The sequence below is a fragment of the Hesperophylax consimilis genome, chromosome 29 (assembly GCF_061612785.1).
Source record: "Hesperophylax consimilis isolate HC1 chromosome 29, BYU_Hcon_1.0, whole genome shotgun sequence".
In the NCBI taxonomy this organism is placed as follows: domain Eukaryota; kingdom Metazoa; phylum Arthropoda; class Insecta; order Trichoptera; family Limnephilidae; genus Hesperophylax; species Hesperophylax consimilis.
In genome coordinates this window covers 16,665,091-16,678,504 of record NC_142864.1, presented here as the reverse complement: position 1 = coordinate 16,678,504, position 13,414 = coordinate 16,665,091, and positions in this window count along the sequence as shown.

The window sequence follows — 13,414 nt, the reverse complement described above, 5'->3', positions numbered from 1 at the left end:
GGTACATCAATTTACCTGACGTAAAAATAAACTAAAAAATAGTTAACTTTTAACAACACAATGAGACCCCAATTTCAATACTAGTTACGGCTAGGAATAGGGAGGGACTCCATCCGGTAGAAGCAGGATATAAGTTAAAAGTAAACTGACAGTTAAGCTGTGTCTCCGGACATGATATAAGTGGGGGTACAAATTATGAAAGACGTAGGCACAGTTTAATAAAGCCATCTGAAAATGCGTCCGAAAGAAGAATTGACGAATGAATAACACACCGAATTCGAAAAGAATATTTAAGTTTGTGTTTTGCCATAATTACAACATTATAAACATATGTGGCTGATGAGCCATCACTGTTACTTTGTAGTACTTTTTTTTTTAATTTAGTCAACACAGATACAGACAGTATGCATCCAAAGGAAGAATTGACGAATGAATAACATACCGAATTCGAAAAGAATATTTAATTTTGTGTTTTGTCATAATTACAATATTATAAACATATGTGGCTGATAATTCAACACTATTACTTTGTAATGCTTTTTTAAATTGGAGAAAACACATAGGTACAGACAGTATGCATCCAAAATAAGAATTGACGAATGAATAACATACCTAATTCGAAAAGAATATTTAATGTTGTGTTTTGTCGTTATTACAATATTATAAACATATGTGGCTGATAGGCCATCACTGTTACTTTATAGTACTTTTATAATTTAGAAAACACAGATACAGACAGTATACATCCAAAAGAAGAATTGACGAATGAATAACATACCGAATTCGAAAAGAATATTTAATTTTGTGTTTTGTCGTAATTACAATATTATAAACATATGTGGCTGATAAGTCAACACTATTACTTTGTAATGCTTTTTTTAAATTTGAGAAAATACATAGATACAGACAGTATGCATCCAAAAGAAGAATTGACGAATGAATAACATACCGAACTCGAAAAAAATATTAAATTTGTATTTTGCCATAATTACAAAATTATAAACATATGTGGTTGATAAGCCAACACTGTTACTTTGTAATACTTTTTTTTAAATTGGAGAAAACACAGATACAGACAGTAATAATACATGCCAGTAAAAAAACCTTAATTGGAGAATACGTCTGCATCTAAATATTTCTCAATGATGAATTTAGTCAGTAGAATGTTATTGTTGCAAATTTACTACCCGGCTGTAATTTTACTTTTTAATAACTGGATTCCTCGAGCGTCCCGACTTTTTTACCAATTAAATTCATGTCATATATTCTCCTTTCACCCATTTCTTCGTTCATTCGCTCTACATGACCAAACCATCTAAGCGTCCCTTTCTTAATATTACTCACCAGCCTTGGATTTGTGAATCTCCACATTTCTTACACGATCATACTTGGTTTTACCACACATACGCCTCAGGGATCTAATTTCTGCTTTTTTTCTGAAATTGGAACTGATTGTTGATTAAATTCAGATAAGCGATGAAGAAGATGGTTACCAAAATTATTTTATTTTAAATTAGTAATTAATAATTGTATATTCGAAATGTGTATTGTATGGATCCCTCGGGAATTTACTAATTCATATTCTAGAAAATTAAAGTTTTGTGCCAACCGCTAATTTAATAGTAGATAAACGATTCTGCTATTATGAAGATTCTGTTTAAAAAATCTTAAATATAAATATATTTTATCTGTAGGGTTCCTTCAAGAAACATTTGAGATTTTAGTAATACGTTCATCAGAAATAATTAAAATGCGAGCGTCAAGCAAACCTCAGTTATTAGAGTGTTATGTCGCCTTAAAACCGGGATTGCAGGCCGCTTCCTGATAAACTTCTAGTAAATTTGTAATATATCGGAACTCGTGTTTTTGCATCTGCATTAGCCTTGATACTATATAATGACGAATTGCTTAAATATTAGAATTTTCATAAACACGTGTTCGTAATTTACTAAAAGTTTATCAGGAAACCTGTTATTTCTTTATTAAAGCCTGCAATTTCGTTTTTAACCGGATTACCAAAAATTTGAAGAGATTCTTTATGAATAAAGAAAAAATAATTTTTCTCCGTGTACAATAGGTTTCTTCACGTCTTCCAAAAACATTCTCACCAAGCATGTAACTTCTTCAAGTTTTGGCGCCAAACGTACCCCCGTGTTGCAGTAAAAACACAACCTTAGGGGTCTATCTGGAGGGGAAGTGGCCATAATGGTGGCAGACCGGAAGTCCGAGGTACCCGGAGGTACCTCAACCGTAACGGTTCGGTCAAGCGTCCCGCTCTCTTCTTCAGAGCGGCGGTTATCAGGTGAATTTAAAGCATTGACACTTCACAAGTGAAATTGAGTCAATGCTAGAATTATGAAAAAATATTCAAATAAACGATTATTTTTATGATTACTAAACGCACCGCAGTAAGTACGCTGACCAATTCATCAGTGTGAACAAGATACACCACCTCCCATGAGCCCAGGCAACCCTGCTTTTCAAAACGTAGCGAATCACTTCAACTAACCTGTGGTAAAGGTATTGGTAACTTAAAGTATGGTTCTCGGGGTGGCGGTAGCCCTGTGTGTTCTTGTGTATATGTAACTCTGATTCAATGTTACGCGATAAAGCATGTTATCTGTAACATAATATATTGACAGAAAATTATTTTACTTGTATTTTTCAACATTGATGTATAATTGTTTTAGAGATTTGACGGCCGGCATAGTCCAGTGGTAACGCATTGGACTGCCATTCCGAAGGTCGCGGGTTCGAACCCGGCGTGCGCAAATAAATTTTATTTGATTAATTTGTGTTATTTCACAATTAATTAATTAAAATAATATATAGTATATTTGCGGCACGTTCCAGAGTGGAAGATACTACCAGTATCGCCCTGGTGTAAGACCACCATTCAGAATTGAAACGTTGCTCCAAATGGCTTTAGCCGTGTTTAGTGACTAGATCTGAATAGCCAGGTACTTCCCCACCTTCCTCTTTCCCTTCCCCACTTACCTTCAGCCTCACAACATCCCCCAATTGGGGATTCCATAGTCTCACTGGCTCCAGACGGGAGCAGTTGGGACTCTTGTGAGGTATTCACTATAAAAAAAAAAAAAAAAGAGAAATTCGCAGAAAAACATTAAAAAATCACTATTTTACTATATCTGTGGTTGAGTGGCATAATCCTAGGCTCTGGCCCTAGAGGTAGCTGGTTCGAAACCAATTATTAATCAATTTTTTTATCAGTCAACGACATAATGTAGGTCGCTTAGTCGTCAGGATTTTTGACCTTTGTACCATTGACCTAATATAAATTTAATGTACCTACATTATCGTACTCCTGAACAACTTACCTACAATAATGTTTGCATGTAAAAGCCTTCAAGACGTGAATAAATATTTAATATTTAATGAAAGAATTAAAATAATTAAAATTCTCCGACTTAATATTTATGTTCAAAATCGTAATTGGTAGGATAGGCAGCCCTAATTTACTTAACCTCAATGAATTTCATGTACTTGTGCGAGCTACTCGTTCCAAAATAATGTTTAAATGTATCAATACCAGGGTTGAGTATTGAAAATACTCACTTATACCTAAATTACATGAAGTTAGTAATAGATAAGCAGATGTGGCGGATCTATTTAACTGCAAGAAGGCTATAATATCATATATTTTCAATAAATATTAGCTAAATCTAGAAAGTCTACTTAGAAATTTTGCGTGTACCTGCATCTCTTACTTGAATATCATTATAGAGTTTCTGATCATTTTATACTTTCTGATGTCATTGTATTTGATTTATTGTTTATGGTATATTTATACCGTTGTATAAACATTGAAATTATATATCTTAAGAATTTTCACTAGAACTAGTTATAAAATAATTTGTGAGGTTATTCACGAATATTCAGGCTCCTGTTGCGAGGCTGAAGGTCTAAGGCCTAGGTCGAGGAGAGAGAAACGCAGAAGAAGAAGATTGAGAAGTGTATCTGGCTTTTTAGATCTAGGTACTAACCCTACCATGAATAAATACAATTAATCAACGTTTAGATTCTGAATAGTGGTCCTTCAATAGGATGACATTTTTATCTATCACTATAAGGTTTATGTCAGTAACTCAGATAATACAACAGGTTTGTTTCATTCCTTCTACGATATGGTTCTATTTGAGATCAAGGATTACTCTACTTTCTTCTCCAAAAATAACTTTCATACAGCATCTCTGAAAGAAACGACAGAGGCTATGACCAACTTCTGGACCTCCAGCAAACGTAGAAATATTGAAAATGTAGATTAATACTTCAAGAACTGTTAATGTTTGGTAATAATACTAATCATTTGTAACCTAAAAAGTTTTGTCTCCATTCTCCATGCATAGCTCATTCAAGTATAATACTCAGTTATTTTGCGGTGTTTTTTTTTTCAGCAGAACCGGCTGGAGGTTCGTTACTCGTTAGTTGTTGGTCGTTAGGCCGTCATTACCCCCGCTATAGGAGTAACGCCACTGGTACCCCCCGCCCCATTTCTTACCCGCCGTTACACCTCTTCGGCAATCATTTCTTTGGAGGATGGGAGTTAAACCTTGGATTGTGGCCATTGTTTTTTATGTTATTTTTCTATGTCATCTAAAAGATTTTACTAAAAAAGATGGTCTCTTGTACAAACATCTCAAATGTATAGTGTATGATTTTAGACTAAAACACTTCACCCACAATCATCCACTGTCTCTTGAAAACAGTAATACAACATCTCTTGACAACCTCAACTTATTCTTCCATGTAATCTTCTTCCGTGTGAAATTATATTCATTTTGATGCTTCTTTCTCGATTCATTCACTCTACGTGTTCAACCATCTAAACGTCCATTTTCTGATCTTATTTGTTGCATTTAGATCGGCCTAGCACTATTTTAAAATCTTGACATTTTATCTATAGTCGCCAAAAATACTACCTACATTAAAATATTACTGAATCTATAATGGTCCCAAATTTTTAGATAAGAAAGCTCCAATCCATCCATTGAAGTAGCCATATTTACTTGTCGCGTATTTTATAAAAGTCTTTTATTCTGACACGTCTCTCAATTGCAAAGGTCCCAAATATGGTCCCTTGGGAACTCCACGCATGGCTAACTTTGCAAATATTGTAATTAAGTAAATTACTTTCAATACATTTTTTGACTCAACAACAAACCTAATTTCTTCAACTTTCTGCCTTTATTGACAATATTTATCAGTTTCCTGAGCAAAATAGGTCCAAACTGTTTTTGAAATGGATCTCAAATTTTATATTATTTGATGTATTTATAATATACCACGAGCAGCTTGAAGATCTCTGCAACAGGGAAGTGACCCGGCTCGTGCCAAGAACCATATACACATCGGTGGCGTGCTTCATTATGCTGTTGTCTTCTTGTACTGTTCCCTGCTGTATACCAGTCAGCCGACCCACACATGCAGAGGTTCTTCCATCATTAATACACCGCCTTACGTTGCCGTGTGTGTGATGGACTTGCTGTTAATGCTGTGGGACAGGGATGGACTTACAATAAGAGGCTATATTATTTAATAAAGTAATCTGTTCTATTATTTGTAAGCCTATGAGTATGTTGACTGCGTTACATCTATCTGTTGATCTATTTTATGTCTTTGAATTGTGTATCACTTGAAATGTTATATCTATTTTAAACGTTTGTATTGTAGTCACTTGAAATGTTATATTTATTTGTTTATCTATTTTATGCCTTTGTATTTTAGTCACTTGAAATGTTATAATTAATTGTTTATCTATTTTATGCCTTTGTATTGTAGTCACTTGAAATGTTATTCTTCTGTTTCTATTTTATATATTGTGGCTTCTTGTTATACGTGTGTTTTAGTGTTATAATTAATATTGTGATATTGACCTGCTGACAAACAGCTTTGGCAGTTTAGCGGGTACTTATAATGAAGAATAAATAAAATAAAGTTTATTTATTTATTTTATGTCTATTCTTAAATACACATTTTACAAATGATTACAGTGGTTTATATTGTAGTACAGAGAAAAAGTACAGAAAAAGGTATAAAGAACATAGGTTGACATATGTAAAACTGTGTGTGGGTGATATTGTATGTTACGTGAACACCTCACTAGGAGAACCTGTGCTGAGGTGTTTACGTGTTTGTGATTAAGTGTGACAGGTATTTGTTGTAGTAGAAAGTTATTAAAAGTTATGAAAGTTATTTTTTTCACGGACATATATTGAAACATGAAAACACACATTTATATGTGCGTGTATGTATTTTTGGATAATTCTTGAAGAACGTGTATAATATTTAATTTTACTTATCATATTTTGGTTATGTTTGGTTTGGAATTATAAGCTTTTGAATAAAGTGAATATCTTGATTTTTTATCCAGGCTACGATATGTATTTTTGAGAAAGTTTGTAGATGTATTTGTAGTCATTAGTTGTTTCAAAGTAATGGGCATACTGTTAAAAAATTTGGTTGCGTAGTATTGAAAGTGTCTTTGTCCGTGTGTGGTGTGTGTTATCGGAATGTTCAGTGTTTTATTTGTTGATGACCTGATTTTTATTATGGCTTTTGGTTGATTTGTAATATGAAGATTATTATGGATGAGATGTAGGAGAGAAGTTTTGTCGTAAAGTTGTCTTATTGACATGACGTCTAGAGTTTTCAAATCTCTTTAATTAATCATACTAATTTTAGCGTCGGTTGGTGGGTGCGTGCGTGATTGATTTGATGTGCGTGATGCTGCGTAGTGCGTAAAATGATTCAAGTTCAATGCAATTTTAATTATCAACATTGGATAAGTTAAGTATAAATCACACCAAACAAGCGATAACGAAGGTACCAAAATTATTTTATCAATTGTGAAATGTTTATTTATTTTGTGTAAATGTTTGACGGATCTAAATCACCTATCATACCTTTTCCTTCCCTCTCCACTCCTTGCTTTCCATAAAATAATGGTTTTTTTCTTAAATAATGTAAACACGGTGGGTATTTACTGTCGAAACGAATTTCAAGAAACACTTCAACACACTTGTTTGACACTTGTAAAATAACCTACTCTATATTTTTTTGTTATATCGTTAAATTCAAATGTGACAATGTGACCGTAAATAGGTACATTTCTATATAAGTACGTACCGCAATTAATCTGTGTTAAAGAAAAAAAATACTTGGTGAAAGTTTTCCGTGTATTTTTAAATATTTTATTTTTATTTTTATTTTCTTGAAATATATTTTTGTCAATAAGTTTAATTTTTATTTTCTGTTTCTAATATGTTTTCTATAATAGAAAAAAAACTGCCTAAAGAAGCGAAGCTAGCAGTCCATATTGGAGTGTTGATACCTACCATGTTTTATGGCAGTGAGGTATGGAACTGGCATAGGAAGCAGACTGAATGCTGTAGAAATGTGATCCCTGAGGCGTAAATGTGGTAAAACCATGTATTATCGTGTGATAAATGTGGGAATCCGCAAAGAATGTAATTCTCAGATAGTTTTGGCATATAGAGCAAACGAACGAAGAAAGAAGTGTTAGGAAAATACATGACGCAATTGTGAATGATAGAAGATGTTAGGGACGTTCAAAAAAGACATGGCATGAACAAATGAATCATATACTGGTGTCGGGCCATGTCAAAAGTCAGATTAATAGAAGAGTATGTATGTGAATGAAGCAAGGAGTTTGTGCCAAGACAGAGATGATTGGCAGTCCATACTCTCTGCCTACAACGGAAACATAAACGGCTTGATGGTTAGTTAAGAAAACTTGTTAGTCCAGTAGGACCAGTTCGCCCCTGTTGCGAATGTCCGAGTTCTGTACTGTCTGCCGGTTGTGTATATATAATATTATATCTGCGGTTGTGTGTGTTATCATCATCTAACCATCCAACACGCATACTAAGAGGGGCACTTATACATGGAACCAGTTGTGATTTAATAATATACGGTGGATGGTTTGTATTGTGGAGTTTTATTACATAAAATTGCTAGTTTTTGGTTATTTAAATCAAGAAAATGTTTCATTCTTTAACAGATATTATATGATTTGAATCTTCGTTGCAAAGTATATCATGGTCACCCTACATGTTTACAACATGATACTGTAATTAATAGGCTGATAGGTACCAATAATAATGTAACAATATTGTTATCTTAATATATAATCTTTGTGCTATTTTTTTATTATTTTGTAAAATTATTAACCTCAACACAGACTTGTCCTAGTGAGGTTAAAAATTCTAACCTAAAAAAAGATACAATGTAAAGAAACGATAAATAAATAAAGTGAAGATTTCTTTTTAAATTATTTTGAAAATTTCATTTAAGAGAAAAATTAGTACTTTTTGCTAATTTACTAAGTATCTCGATTATTTATTAATCATCAAAATTATTGTTAATCCGGTTAAAATCGAGATTGCAGACCGTTTCGTGATTAACTTTTACTAAATTCCTAATACGTGTTCATGTACCTGCATTTTCCTTCATAATACATAATGAGAAAATGCGAAAATTTTAGGATTTTTATGTACAAGTGTTCCGAAATCGAGGTAATACAGTAGTGTTTTACTAAAATTTTATTAGGGAACCTATAAATTTGATTCGTTAAAGGCCTGATATCCAGTAATATATATTTTTTTCTGTACGACAGAGTGCAAAATATATAGTTTAATGTTTTTAAATACCTTTTTATAAAGATACATTTGAATATGGCAAATAACAACTTTATTTTTGGCCGAAACCGAATTTCTATTCTAGTTTCTTCTGAAATCGAGACTTATTTTAAAAGTCAACATTTCACTTAAAACTGTCGATTATTAATTGATAGTTTCCATTTTTTAGCTTTGAATTTGGTTCACATAGTCCACCCGACACTATACGCCCATCTAATATTTACACCGCAATTATGAGTGAGACAGAGTAACCATTAGGAAGAAGCTACAAGCCAAAAATGTGTATATTCTTGGTATACCTTATATTGTAGGTAATAGGCATTAAAATCGCTTGACAAACGGAGTCTAGAAACGTTCGATTTCAAGCAAAAAACTGTTTTTTACATAATTTTATAAGAAAGCAAAAAAGTTAATCAAGTGAAACTGTCACAGATAATTTTAGCTATATAACTTTTTTTTAAAGTTGTTTCCTTTATGCTTTCATACATTTCTATTGAAAAAATATTTTTTGTAGCAGTTTGCATTTATATTTTTTATTGAGTAATTTATTTTTTTATTTGTATTCTACTCAAGCGAAGCGATAGGAAAACCTTCAATTTAACTAAAACATATATTTTTTATTTTCATAATGTACATCAATTCATTATAAAGATTAATCAAAATAGTGATTTGGCATTGCTTCGCCTTAATTATTTATTAATGTTGTTTGATAAACCCGTCCCTGAAGCACATAGAGCACAAGATTTTTTCGAGTTTGAATTAATTTGATGAAGGCATCTATCTACCATATATCCCCGCATACCTACACATGGTATATATATTATATGGTACATGATGGTAGTTGTTAGTTGATGGTGTTGGTGGTTGGCAGTGGAAGTGGTAGGAAGGTATTATAACGTGCTGGCTTTTATATAACAGAGACGATGAACTTTGAAATGTAAGAAAAGCATTTCGAATTCTGTTCTCTTGGGCAACAGGGCTTTCTTCTTTGAAGAAGTAATGCGATTTTTATTTAGATTTCAAGTAGGTATTTGAAGTTTAGACTGCTATTTTTATGAGACGAAGTCACGTTAAGAGTGAGAAAAATCTACAAAAATATGTACGAGATCAGAAGAATCTATGGTGCCATAATAGATAATGTTTTTTAGTGAATAAGGTAATATACAAGGTTAATGCTTTACCAAACTGTTGAATCTACACAAATTTCAAGTACGCCCCACTGTTGATTTTGGCAGCCATTTCTAGTCAGGAGCCCCAAAATACACGAAAAAACCCTCGACTCTCTGCAGAAACGGGCTGTGCGTTTGAAAGATTTATCAGACGGATCTCAATCTTTAAGTTTCTTCTTCTATTCTTCTTGTCTAACGCTGTTTCAACGAAAAATGTTATGAGGAATTAGCGTCATTGATTATCAGCAGTGGTTCATAATCAGGAAACACGCCAAACACGCGCCCAACATTTGTACACCGTTGGCATTTGTCACATAACAAATCAATAACAAATCGTTTCTACGACGCTAGAGTTCAACTGCTCGACTATTTGACGATTTGCTGGACTCCGCATAACCTTTCTCTATTAACTTGAGTCTATTCAAAACCCATGTTCACTCCTTCCTCTCATCAAAAAGAACCTCCACGCAGCATCCCAAAAGATCACATATGAAGATTATTTGCCGAAAGGGAGATTATTTTCCACAGGGCCTCCTGTATTGAGTTAATATAAAAATATATATACCATTGAAGAAGAATATAATACTAACAAATGAAACAGAAAAAAACACAGACAAAAAGATAATAATTCATAATAATAATACTCTTAATGATTGGATTATTTGTATAGCGCCGTTTTCGTGAGAAATTCACCTGAAGAGAGCTTAATAACTTAATTTATTCATTTAATTCATTCCTATTACTTAGACTTAAAACTTATTACTTTTGGCTTATAACTAAGTTTCATAGCAACTGACTTACACATAAACTAGTGGCTTATAACTAAGTTTGATAGCAAGAGACTTACACATAAACTAGTGGCTTATAACTAGGTTTCATAGCAACTGACTTACACATAAACTAGTGGCTTATAACTAAGTTTCATAGCAACTGACTTACACATAAACTAGTGGCTTATAACTAAGTTTCATAGCAAGAGACTTACACTTAAACTAGTGGCTTATAACTAAATTTCATAGCAAGAGACTTACACATAAACTAGTGGCTTATAACTAAGTTTCATAGCAAGAGACTTACACATAAACTAGTGGCTTATAACTAAGTTTCATAGCAAGAGACTTACACATAAACTAGTGGCTTATAACTAGGTTTCAAAGCAAGAGACTTACACATAAACTAGTGTCTCATAACTAGGTTTCATAGCAAGAGACTTACACATGAACTAGTTGCTCATAACTAAGATTCATAGCAAGAGACTTACACAGAAACTAGTGGCTTATAATTAAGATTCATAGCAAGAGACTTACACATAAACTAGTGGCTTATAACTAAATTTCATAGCAAGAGACTTACACATAAACTAGTGGCTTATAACTAAGTTTCATAGCAACTGACTTACACATAAACTAGTGGCTTATAACTAAGTTTCATAGCAAGAGACTTACACTTAAACTAGTGGCTTATAACTAAGTTTCATAGCAAGAGACTTACACATAAACTAGTGGCTTATTACTAAGTTTCATAGCAATAGACTTACACATAAACTAGTGGCTTATAACTAGGTTTCATAGCAAGAGACTTACACATAAACTAGTGGCTTATAATTAAGTTTCATAGCAACTGACTTACACATAAACTAGTGGCTTATAACTAATAGCAAGAGACTTACACATAAACTAGTTGCTCATAACTAAGTTTCATAGCAAGAGACTTACACATCAACTAGTGGCTTATTACTAAGTTTCATAGCAAGAGACTTTCACATAATTTCGTGGCTTATAACTAAGATTAATTTCGAGTAATTTACAAGTCACAACTAGGAATCGAACCCGGCACCTCTTGTCACAATTTTTTAGAAAAAGCAAAAAAAAATTATCAACCCATTTTTAAATATTTTCCCACTAAACTGGTCTTTCCCGTCTAAAGATATTGTAATTCCCAATTCTGGAAAACTCCGCCCACTTTTACCCCTCCCCACTTCTTCCACTGTTCAATTGTAATCTATATTTAATTTTTGACTTTAGTATATACTTGCTCCTGATGAGGTTAACATTATTAATGAAACATGTAGAGGTTATATATATTAAATTGATGTAAACAACGTTATTTGTGTTTTAAAAAAATAAATAATGACGTCACAAAGTGATAAGCTTTTAGAAGAATTTTTCTTCGAAATATTAAAAAAACTGTAATCTATAAAATTTTTATGAATAAAGAAACACCACAAAAAAATACTGTTATGTTCAAACGTTTTATACAAATCGAATAAAAATAGGAATTATACAATTATAACGATCAGGCAAAAGCGCGTGACCGATTTTTCTACATAAGTTCTGAGATACACAGATTCGAGAGATAAGGTTTAATAATTATATTTGTTTTTATATACTGTCCCGCTATGTTCTCCGAAAGGGTAAACAGTTTACAGTTAAAGAAAAATAATTATTTCATGAGCAACGTTGCGGATAGAATATGCTACGAATGGATAGATTTAATTTTTGTGGGGGAAACGATTTGCAAAATGATTTAAATTCGACAAAACAGCTGTTGAAAATTTTTAAATTTTTAAGAGTAATTGTAAGAGATTTTTTAAATTTTCATTATTTTTTATGTGAGTCCTAACTCCTCAGTGTCTCATTGGCTCCAGACGGTCATGAGAATTTGGGACTCTTGTGCGATATTTACATAAAACAAATCATGAAAACAAAGTTGAAAAGAAATTATATAAAAAAATCTTTCAAGAATTAAATATTACAACATGCAAAATATCCTTAATCGGTTCAAAAATAACTAAATGGTTGATTGGCTTGGGGCAAAGATATTAGAAGTACGAGATGTGCTATGCGCAGTTCGTACTGAGTGGAATTGTTTTGCCGAGTGTCGCCGGTTTTCTTCACCAATACTACTGCACACCTTCGCTTGCGCTAAGGTATCCGCACTAATACATAGAACAGATGTCTGTGCGTACACGTCCCGATACCGTTCAAAGTACCCTAATTAGGTAGTACTCCGCCTACGGTCCGGCGGCCAACATAGCATATCTCGTTCTTCTAATATCTTTGGCTTGGGGAGTGTGGAGTCCGAAAAACTATTAAATAATGTCACTTAAAATTTTACTTTAAATTTAGTAAAAACTTAATAAATATTCAATATGGATAAAAAAAACAATAACAACCACGCTTTAATTATACAGAATAATTTTTTAGCAATTTTAACAGTATTTGGTTCCTTAGAACGGCCAATCTGCCTAGCTAGGAACTAATATCGGAATACAATTCATAATAACACTTGTACTTGTTTTTAATATACTTATACAGTTATTGTAATATTATGTATTATCTTGTCATTTTTACTATACCTATACATGTATCTAATGTAATGTAAATAAATAAATAAAAAGAAATGTAACTCTAGATGTATTTAAAATTAAATGAATTTAGAGGGGAGGGGAGGAAGATTATAGGATTGTGTGACTGCACAATCTGCATAGGTCCCCCCTCCAAAAAAAGCTTGATGCATATAGCGTCATCTGACATTGCCATACATGAAATGAATTTCTGGCAATAT